Below are 12,021 nucleotides of genomic sequence, written 5' to 3'. Positions count from 1 at the left end.
TTGGCAGTGTTGTAGACCCAAAACTTTGTCCTTTGTAAAATTAAAATGATTGAAAATTAATATGATTTTGTGGAACGTGAGAGAATCCTTAAGTGGAAAATTAAATAATCCCGTCTTTAATGTTTAATGAACAATGGAGAACACAACAGGCAAGAAAGGCATAATTACCAGATTTGTATCTCTTGACATTAACATATTCTAGGGTTACAAGTGATACATTTTATGGTTTTCTTTTCCCTTATGTCGCTCGCCTCCCCACTTTTTCTTTGGGAGAAAGAGCCGGTCGCGCTGCGCGGGGGTCGCGGAGCCGGCTGCAGGGCGGCGCGGAGCGGGGCGGCCGCTGCCTCCCCCCGGGGAAGAGCTGTGGAGCCCCGGCTTCGTCAGGCACCGCTGGGACGCTCCGTCGGCGACGGCGCACATCGCCGGGGGAAACTTTCTACCCGASCTCCGTGGGAAACCCTGTCAGTGCAGCGGGCTCGGAGGGCAAGTGGAAAGTTATGAAGTGATATGCGTCTCCTCCGGCCCCTTCCTCCTCCCTCGCCCCCCATTACACAGCAAAGTTTTCCACGGACCTTTTAATTAATCTTCTTAAGTCGAGGGTGGAAAAAAATTTATAATGATGCATTCGCCGAAGTTGGGCTACGAAAAAACACTGCCACTCCAGTGGGGACGGGGGGGGGGGGGGGGCGGGGGTTGTGATGGGATCTCCGAGCCACATAAATCTCTGTGCACCCACACAGGTAGGGGTGCGCAGGCGAGCAGGGAAACGCGGTTGCGGGGCTGGCAGTCACGCGTGTTCCGGCTCAAACGCCGCCCGCTCGCTTCCCCCTCGCAGTGGCTGGACGGTCCACCAAAATACTTTACAAGTGATGGGAAGCAAAAGTGGGTTTTCTCTCAGTAATTAAATCTATTTTGTTAATTGTCTTCTTTTTTTGCGATGTTGCTTTCATTGTCAGAAGCGTCATGTTATTATTCTGCCTGTTTAATAATGCTATTTACCAACCAGAACACTATGTTTTACATTAATGCGACACCTAGTTATGCGTTTGCTTAATTTTTATTCTTATTCGTAGTTCATAAAAACCATCAGAAAGCTTACCTACCAGACTGACTCTACAAAGAGCATGTAAATAGTTCTGTATTCACTTACGCTTCATACGAGGATGTTCTTAAACCCATCAAAGTTACCAACGTGCGGATAAGACGGGTCTGACGTTTTGTACAATCTATCTAGCGTCTTTTAAAGTTATTATTTTGCTCAGCAACTTCATTCGAAGGGGCTTTATTTTCTGTCATCTCCCACTGTTCCTGGCAGACTGAAGTATCATCTTCCCGCCTCCTTTCCTCACCACAACTTTTGTTTTGAGGACCCTGGGGTTAAATCCAGCACGATTTTTTCTGTTTAGAGTTGTAACAACTGACCACTAATTCGTTCTCACGTGAGCAAAGATATTACCATACTAATATTATTATTGGTAAGAAGAGGTAATTGATAACACCACCTGCCACTCTGCAGCAATCACGATGATAAATGTTTCCATCAGAGGGAAATCTGTGCTTGGTCTACCACAGCCTAACCCAAACAGCATGTCAAATGTCAATTATAAAGATGTTTCTTTTCTATTACAATTTTTTTTTGTGGAAGGCAACTAACTCTACCACGAGACTTATAGAACCAGTTTACAGCACAACTATGCCTAAACGTTTTGCCTCAAACATTTAAGTTACTTTTCTTTTTATTTAATCCCATGCCACCCTTGAGTCTAAATAAACATTGATTCATATACACAAAAGCTTATGTTCACACGTAGCAAACTCCAATTTCAATCTATTTCTGTTCCTTTACCTAAGAGCTGAAACACTAATTTAACCAAGAATTTTAAATACTTCGTGGAATGTTTGTAATACACATCTTTGAGGGGACATTATCAACACACATTAAAGCTCATACATACATGTCATTCACACATATAGATGCATATGTGCTGTATATCTTAAACCCCTGTGTATTTATATTGCAGTACGTCTGTCAGTGCATACTCCAGGAAGTGCATGTAAAGATGCATGTTAAATCAGTGGGCTTATCCCCTCTGCAAAAATCTGTATGCTTCTGAAAAAGACAAGTGAGATGGATATTGATATATATATATGCACATGCACACACACACACACACACACACACAAATAAAGTATGCTACATTGTCCACTATAGCTATATAAATAGTGTCGGCAACTATAAAAACTTTCATTGCCTTGGCTACAGATATGCTCAGAAGATTATTATTAGTTTGTATTAATAGATGCAGGCCTCAAAAGACGAAATCAGCTATTGATAATTGCCAGAAGTATACAGCAGCTACTGTATCGATTGGCTTGTCCCTTATTCCCCTGGTATAGGAGAGATAAGAAGACACACTCTTTAGTGCAATATAATTTCTTTTGACCTATCTGCTTGCTACAGACTTATGATGAATAGCCAGAATGGTTAAAGTCCTTTATCACRAAAGTTACCCCTTGATATAATATTGATTCTTTATAACTAGCTCCAAACACAAAAATCAAACTGTCCACTTGACCATCATCATCATCAATATCATCACAAAGACTCTGGAATAAAGATCAGCACAGGACTGAAAACGCTTTCTATAATCTGCCCACCTAATCTTTATTTGATGATGATGAAAAGAAAAGGGGTGTGAGAGTGTGTGCTTGTGCGCGCATGCCGCGGGGGCGGGGGCGAGGGCGAGCGGAACAGGGAATGTCATCTGAACAAATAATAACAAAAAAAACCCTCTTAGCTTAAGAAAAAGACCGTTCAGCCGCCTTCAAAAGAAACCGAGTGATGATCACCCAAGTTAATGATCACGCTTCGAAGCCCCGCTCTGCTGAAGGAGGGGATTCAAGTGCGGAGAAGGCCCGACGTGGTATTTAGCTGGGGTGTTCCCCGTCCGCCTCCGAGTGAAGCGGTCTGCGGTGAATACAGAGAGTTATGTAAGAAGCAATCACGGCAGGAGTGGGATCAGGCAGCATTCTCCTTGGCTAGAGCCAGGACTAACAAGCCGTCTTCTCACTTTCTCTCCTTTCGCTGGTCCACGAAGCGATCCAACATTTCTTTTCAGATCACCTGGTGATCCGGTAAAAAAAAAAAAAAAAGCCCCACGGGGGGGGGTGTGGGGGGAGGGTGGAGTGGTGGAAAAGGAGCCGAGGAAAAGAGCCACTGATGTTTGGGTTGATGCTTAACGTGCATCTATAGGATGGTGTAGTAAAGAAAAACACATAATCCATATGTACATTGCCCTAAATTAACGGTATTTCCTTCACCTTCCCTCTCCATAGTACCAGCATGCTTTTGCTCAGGGTTGCATTAGCACAATCACCAGTAATTACAACCGTGTGTACACTGGGAGAATGAAGATTGGGAAAGTGGGAGGTAGGGCATGATTCCCCTTTGGAGCAATCAGGACTGGGAAATCCATGCAAACGGTACGTTGATCATATTTAATGGGCTGGTTAGGCTGGCGCACGAGCCGAGGTGCCATTTCAGCGCAAGTTTGCTCTTTTCAGGMGAGAAGGGAAGGCGGGGGGAGGGAAGGAAGGACAGCGGAGGAAGCGGCCGCGGCAGCTGAAGTTGCATTCACTCCGTCCAGCGCCCTAAGGGAGCACGGCTCCGGGGAGAAGGCGCTCCCTGCCACGGCCACCCTTTGCGGGGAACGGGGCGGGGGCGCAGCGCCGGGCATGCCGCAGCAAGAGGCGGCCGCGCCGAGGGACGAGCGGGGCTGGACCTGCCCCGCCGCGGGTAACCGGGCCGAACCCGGGGAGCTGCGCCGGGCCTGACCCGGGGGGCCGAAGCGAGCTGGGCTGGGCCGTGCCAGCTCAGGCCGTGCCCGACCCGCCGCCGCCAAAGCTCGGGCGCTCCCGAGGCGGCGCTGCCGGAGCCTCCCGCCCGTGCGGACGCGGTGCGGCGGAGCGGCCTCCGCCCGGCCACTCGCTCCGCYGGGGCCGCCTGCTCTGTGACACCCCCGCTGCGCCGCCGCCAACTTTGCCAGAGCGAGCAGATTTCTCCCTGTCTCCCCGTGCCCCTTCCTGCAGCCGCGGGGCCGCCGCTCCCCCACGGGCCTTTCCCCGCGGGAAGCCTCCCACCGGTACTTTCTACCCAGCACTGTGGCCCCGGGAGGGTTGCGGTGGTGGCGGCTGTGACAGCCGTCGCCTCCACACTGGGAGTCGCGGCCAGGTTCCTGCTGTTCCCAGCCCCCCTTCCCCCGCGGACCGGGGCCAGAGCCCCCCACCCGTGGGAGCAACAGCGGCAACAATTGCTGTCATCGCGCTCCCAAATACTCCGTACAGGAGGCTCCGTTCGTRCCATGAGCGGCTCATAATTACGGATTTTAAAAACTTTCCTCCTTTCCACTAAGTCCTCAGCACCCCCTCACTCTGTCYCTCCTCCCCGCTGAAATAATCTGCGGGGTCGTTGAAAAAAACCCAGCCAATAACTTGGGGCAGGGGAGGGATGGGAGAAGTACTGAGATCGGCTGAGTCCTCATTAGGGCACACAGACACAGACCCCTCCTGAGGAGTTCCTCTGCCTTAGCAGATATGTCAGTTATTCACTGACCTTTRCAGTAGATGTGGTTAGAGAATGAAATCATTCAATCAAGATTAAAAAAAMCCCACTCTTTTGTCCATGTTATGACATGTGGTTTGAGATTAATTATAAAATGGGAATTGCAAGTACACACAGGTGGAGAGTATTCTTAAGATTTCAATACTTTTGGGCGTAGCAAGAAGCAAGGTTTCTTAGAAGATGCAATCTAATCCATGGTTGTCTCTCCCTAAAACCAGATGATGACAGAAGGATAAAAATGAAGAAGTGGAATTAGGCAAGTGCATCATGACAATGGCTGGGAGCAGAGGGGTAGAAGGGTGCTCTCAGCCTTACACTACTGGTACATAGAAAAAGTTGRTGAAATGATGACGGACACCGCTTTGTTTGTTTGGGTGTTTTTTTGTTCAGCAATGCATATCTTTGCTATGACCTAATGATATGTGTGCTATTGAACTTCACAAAATGCATTCACGCTTCCCTTGGCAGGTCTAGGTGTAAGAGTTGATGACTAACAAAAGTAATATAGATTAGAATCAATTCCCCTTATCTGGTGACAAAAAATAACATCGTGTCAGCACTGTGTACATCCTATCGTCAAATGACACAATATAATTTGATTAGTTGAATAAATAATCAGCTATGTCCAGACATATAGGTCACCTACTTGCAAATTAGATTACTCTGCATGGGTACAGGCAGCACCTGATTAGGAAACAGCTTCTCCCTGTGTCACTCTAGCTTCCCTTTAGAAAGAAGGTCTGTTATTTTCAAATACAAGGGCTTTTGAAAATGCTTTTATATTTTGCAAAATCCTATATGTGYTTTCATGCTCGCATGTAAAATTTATGCAGTTTGTGCTGGAGATGCCACCTTTACTACCAAAGCTATCTGAGTTGTCCCTGTTTGTCTGAGTATTTGCAAGTTTTAAATGATAGCCCATGTGCCCTGATCTGAAATAAGGATAGCTGAAATACAATCTTTTTGAAAACTAGGCAGCATACATTTCCATAAATGATTTTGGCTAGCCCACTGAGACTGCACACCCATATGAATAACAGGAATGTGAGAAAGAATAAAGTGTTAGATAAGGGAGCATGGAAACATTTAAATTCTGAAGTCCACTCTGAGGAAGATCATCAAATCTCAAGATAAGTATGTCAGCTTTTCAATGTAAACCATTGTGTCACACTGCAGAAACAGGAGAAAGCTCTAAGTATGTGCAAAGGCTTTTTAAGGTTGGCATTTCTGCTGGGTTTGAATCTTTTTGTCATACTCTATTGTTCAGAGAGATCTGTGAAAAACTTTCTGGCTTTTTACTTTTTCCATAACTTGTAAATTTCCACAAATTAAATAAGAAACATGCTAGAAAATGGTTTTCTTTCAGACCACATGTGTTCATATAGTGTAGCCTGGGTTAGAATCATTCAGAGACGTGTAGATATCAGGAGGAGGAACAAAAAGTGCAGCCTATAATGAATACTTGGTAAAGAAGCGCTATTAMAAAGGAAGAAAAAGAGGAGTTTGATAAGACAGATAGGAAACTGAGCTGCTTGAGTAGTAAGAGAATGGTGTTAAGGGCAAAAAGGTGAAACAGAGATGATGGGAAGGGAGATTACGTGGACACAGAGAGAAGAGGCCAGTGTGTGACTGTGGAGAAAAGAAGTGTTTTGGAAATGAGATCACAGAAATTAGCAGATGAAAAATTACAGCCTTTATTTTACATGAAGGGTTATGCAAGATAGGACTCTTAAAAAAAGCTTGAGRCTGAGCAATAGGACAAGATTTTGAGGATTTTGGTATTTCAGACCTGTGGATCCTGTTTAAAACTGCTTCTCTTTGAATGCAGAATGAAATATAAGTTTGTTCGAGAACTTTCTAGGAATAAACAGGCACAAAGGCTAATTTCTGATATGGCAGTCTTGCTCTCTTTGGATGTGCCATTAATAAAATGAAAGAAAAAAATATARTTCTTCCCTGCTTTGCTTTCTAACAACTCCAGCAGCCAATAGTGAGTCACATTATTGAATATCTGTTACATATATATTTTGTATATAAAAGGCACACTTTTTAGTTTAAAGTGCTCATAATGTGGCTGTGAAATAGCATACCTTTTCAAGTATGCACATTTGATTCCTTTGCTAATGTCACCTGACAGCCCTTTCATTCAAGGTAAACCAAAATGGCAGTGGTAGTATTGGCTTGCCGGTTTTGTTGTTTTGGTTTGTGTTKTTTTTTACCACTGAGAGGAATAAAACAATGGGATAGTGATAGGAGGAGTGACTCAGATAAAATTTATAAAGCATCGCCTTTGGGTTGCAAAGATTTACCTGAGGAGTGCAATAATGCTCCCAACTCATGATTTTATACCATTAGAACAAAGTATCTGCCATTGCTGTGATCAAAATCAATTGGTGAGTCAATCACCCTGCCTGCCTCTGCCTGGTAACAGGAATGATACTGCAGAATCTATTCTTTGTGAGAATAAAGGAATAGTTTCCCTTTCCAGTTTGGAATCTGTTTTCTGAATGAATGTGTCAGCTTTTGTGTGTGTGCATGTRCACTTGTGTGTGTGCAYAGAAATACCGAACTATTTAGTTTTTAAAAGACTCTGAAGATCATCGAGCGGGATATGTACATTTCATAGTCATTTACAGAAMTGCATGGCTATATCCAGATATATCCATGTTGATCTGAAAACTATGYTTGCACTCCTCTATTCTCTCTCTGAACACAGGGCTTGATTTTAAAGTAACATCCAGCCATACATTCCTCTTTTCAAAAATTGTTATATTAACCATCTGTGCAGCTGATTGCAATATCTGYCCGTGACAGTAGTTGTGCTGTGTTTTCTCTGTCAGGCACAGAGAAGTATTTCTGGTTGAAAGATCCACCCTTCCCCGTAGTGGGAGATTTCTTGCTCAATTGTATGTTTATTTTTTGTGTGCCTTCAAAGCAAAAAAATACATCTATATCATGTGTTACAAGCACATTTTACAAATGCAGAATCTGACTCTTAGAAACACTGTATTAAATTCATGAGAACAACAAATTCAATCCATTAGATAAGTTTCTCATAATTTTATAAATAGTTAATATATTACATGTGCAGTTATATGAGGACCAGAGACATACACAGAGGGGAGGTGAACCAGAAGGGTGAGACCAACCACTGACTTCTCATGGTTAGAAAAAAATTGCCATGATGACAAAGTAATTTTAGAGTAATTTTAGAGTCAACATCTGTATTATTTCTGACATTCCCCTAAAGCACCTGGTACAGGTCAATGCCACAGACTGATAACAAGTAAGCCAGAAAACTGTCCTGTGCCAGCATGACAATTTCTGTGTCTTTCTGTTCTCTGGCAAGGGYGTCTTACGTGTGTACATCTCTGTCGCTTCCTCTCCTCTGCTTCCCAGTCTCTGCTTCCATGAGAGAGTGAGTAATATCAGCCCTGTATAACCCAGTGTGAGTTGCCCTTTTTGAATTAACCTGCACTTTATTTAGCATGGAGGAGACTTGAAAAGGGAGAGGGAAGTGTTGCACAGGGGCAGGTAGGACTGCTGTGACAACGAYGCTGTCCTGCAGGTCCATCTTTCTGTGTGTCAAATCCTGCCTGCAGCACAAGCCTTATCACTTAACTGCACACAAGTCTGGGTGCTGAGCTTCACCACGTCCCAGACCATGGAATGGGGCTAACACTCGCCTTGCAGGTACTGGACATTAATTCATGCTCCAAGGTGGACATTGCATGAGTGTGCACAGTGCCAAGCCATGAAGCCAGGTACTCCTGTCAGGAAAGGAAGAACTTGCCTGCTTTTCTTCCCTGCATGGATGTCTAGCAGCACTCCTCTTAGTKTGGCACCAAAGAGCTGATTTATGCCAAGGGTTTACTTTTGAGGAACGCAACCCCCCACCCCCCCTCTTTTAATCCTTGCTGCAAGACATTGACATGCAGGCAAGTCAGGTAGCCTTGTTGTGTTATTTTCAAGTACTTGAAATCCATATAATTTATTTTAACGGTCAAAAATAGGATAGGCGAGGTGGTGCCACACACGTGCTCTTTATTGYCTGTTTCATTAGCTGAGTTGTTTGGACCCTGCTGTTTTCAGAGAAAGATTTTGTATTTGACACATCATGCTAATATCAGTGATTAGGTGCAACTGCCTGCGATTGGTGCTCTATAAATACCTGTGCACAAGAGGTTTGTGATTGTTGCTGTGTAAATACCTACCAGAGATAGCCCTGTGCTGCCCAGGAAATAAATGGATCGGGCTGTCCTGCAAGAAACACAGAGATGTAGGTTGTGAGAGAAAAATGTTACAAGCTCCTTTGCAAACATAATGCAACTGGTTTTGGGGACAGGGGGTCTCACCGAGGGACCCTGCAGGTGCTGCTCCCAGGGTCAGAGACTCCTGCAGCTTTGCCTGGCTTCCAGGTAGTGCGGCATCAGTGGACACGCACAGCACATTTTATCCACTGGCTTTTCCTACCTGAGGGGACMAGACCAGGAAAGAGGGTCTGCTGGAAAGCTTGGTGTCATATAGCTGAAGTAACTACTCAAGGGACTTTTGACATGGCCAGTCACTGCAGTGTGGAGTTTGCCCATCCTTGGCCTCATCACTGAAACTTGAAACTATCACTGTTTGACAGTTTGGGCCGTACGTTCTAGTGTCTTTCAAAAATATCTTCAAATTCACATGTAAAGCCTTTACACACAGACTGAGTAGCCTGTGTTGGGGAGTGATTACAGTCTGGGTTCCAATTGTCCTTGTGGTACGATTTTCCCTTTTTGCACCAAACATACTAGGTGAAACCGCTCACATTGTCAGTTCTTCCTGTAATTTGAAAGAGAGATACATTCTTCACGTTCATTCAGAAACCATGGATCATACCTCCCAGATAAACAGTGGTAAGAAAAAAAAAASTGAGAAAAAGGTTTTCACTTTGTTGATAAGACTTTGCTGAGCAAACTTTTTGGTCCAGGACGTGGGAAGACAGGAATTCAACCTTAAGTTTGTTGGGTAGTTTAGGCAAGCTCTGGGGTGCTCCTRCATAAACAAACTGGACCTTCAGTGCTGCTGTGTGAGTCCAGCCAGGAAATGGTTCTTGCATTGGCTACTCAGGTTGTTGGGAAAGCTGTCCTTGATTCAGTTGCCTAATGCAAAATATARTCCTCAGAGAGGTGTTGGAGGTTAAGAAGTCAAGGCATTTCAGATGTGTGAAGAACAGCAGCATTTTAATTATCAGTAAAAAACAGCAGGTTGTAGAGAAAACCTTGACCATGATAAGTAAAAACTTACCAATGCCCCTGTGATCTGGGTTTGCAGAAGGCCAAGTATTTCCTGCCTACAGAAGTCAGGAGTCTGATACCCCGAATTATGTGGACCTGCTGATTTCAATGGGAATTACATCCTGATATAATATGGAATCAAATTTGGCTGTTACATCAGATTGGAGTAAGTTACAGTAATTTTGAACATCTGTTGAATCACAATTAAGTATGATTATGCACTTCACCCCCTATAGTAATTTCCTTACCTAATTACATCCAACCACTTTGCATGCCACTACTGAATTTGCCCAGGTATATTTCTGAGTCGCTACTCCTGTAGCTCTGTAAATGTGGTGATGTTGAGACAAGAAAGTACTTTTTAAAATTAAGAGCAATTTACAATATGTTACACTTTCAACATTCAATTAAAAATAAAGATATGAGAATAAAATCCTTTTGCAACTCCAGGGAGTCACTGATGGAATAATCTGCAAATAAGATTAAAAGATTTCAGTACAACTAAGATTGCCTTTCATGACCTTAAATGTCATCCACATCAGATTTAATTYCAAACACTGAATTTTTCTTTTTTCATTAGTCAGTCAGGAGAGAGATGATAATGCTTTATCAAGATGTACAAGATGGATATTAGTATGTGAATAATAATTTATTATCTAGAAATACATACTGCTCAATTTATATTTCCATTTCAACAGTAAAACCTTTGCTGTATAATGTATGTAAAGCTCCCACCTGCAAACATGATTATTCTGTGCTGTTGACATCACATTATTATGCAATCGATACTTTGGCATGACTTGCATATTTTTTAGTTCCTCTGGAAATTTGCTGCTTTATAATCCTTCTTGAATAAAGAAATCTTTCCTACTTTCCTACTATCCAAGTGCATTTTTGATTATTAATTACACTTTTACACATGAACAAATTGGACGAAAGAGCTACCTCTTTCCCCCCCCCATATATCACCAAGATGATTTGGTCTAAGTGAAATTTCTGTTGTTTATGAGAGCTTCTGAGGAAGAGGAAGAATTATTTTTTCATTTGGTATTCAAGCAACCATTTAATATGAATTGGTTTCATGGACAACCTAATTTTGGGCTGTGCATTGATGAGCATATTATCTGAAGCAATTTAGCAAAGTCTCCTAGAGTATTGTCTGAGTTCAGGCTGAAGGGCTGGTACCAGAGTTTCCAGGTGGACCACCTGACAAAATTGTATTAGAAGATAGCCATGAACCATAAGAGGGTTTAAAGATTCAAAAAAAGATTTAGAAATCCATTAGGCTTTCTAGCAAAACTGGTTGCCTTGAATGGAGTATAGATTTGTATTTTTTTCATGTTCTACGAAAACAGCCAAGCTTAGTCCAGTGTTATGTATTTCCTGCTTGTTGAGGAAGCTGGCAGCATCAAACCACCCAACTGAAAAAGCAGCAAGGTTCAGATATCCCCTGTAAGATGTCAGTTACAGAGACCTCCATTTCTAGTAGGAGCATAGTAGGGCAAAGATATGAAAGGACTTCAGAAATCCTGTCCTTGGCCTTGGGAGCCTATGTCACTTATATTTCTAATGGGATCTTTCCTCACAGGCAACTCTTCATCAGAATCACACCTGTGATTTAACTGATATATCAATTCAACATATCAAACCAGAAGGATTTTCACAGAAATGATTTTGCTTTGACAAATGGGTGGTTTCTGATAAGGCTTGGTTCTATCAGAGCATTCTTCACCAGTGTGGGTGACTTCAGTTCTTGCAGCYCTGTTATAGGGAGCTGTGATAAGTTGAATTCAGATACTACAACTTTCAGCAACTCCAAGCATCTAGAAAGTTGCTTGCCAATGTTGGATAACAAACACAGACACAGCATTTCTGTCTGATGAAGTTTATGGATCATGCAGATGTACAAGAGTTCCAGAATGCAGTAGTTGGCGTGAAATTATACAGATAAGGCAGTAAGTCCTGAGTTAGGACTCAGGTTTTGTATCTGTCTCTTGCAAATACTCTCTAATGCTTGCACTTACTACAATTTTATGAATACTTTCTTTGATGGATCATAACACTCCTAGTGACACTGTGATGCTTCCAAATTTCATTAACTAATATTCAAGTAAGAACCAGTTAGAA

Source organism: Malurus melanocephalus, unplaced genomic scaffold (genome assembly GCF_030028575.1).
Source record: "Malurus melanocephalus ecotype Western Australia unplaced genomic scaffold, MMel_1.1 scaffold_329, whole genome shotgun sequence".
Lineage (NCBI taxonomy): Eukaryota > Metazoa > Chordata > Aves > Passeriformes > Maluridae > Malurus > Malurus melanocephalus.
The sequence above is the reverse complement of the archived record's forward strand: the minus strand, read 5'-3'. Positions refer to the sequence as shown.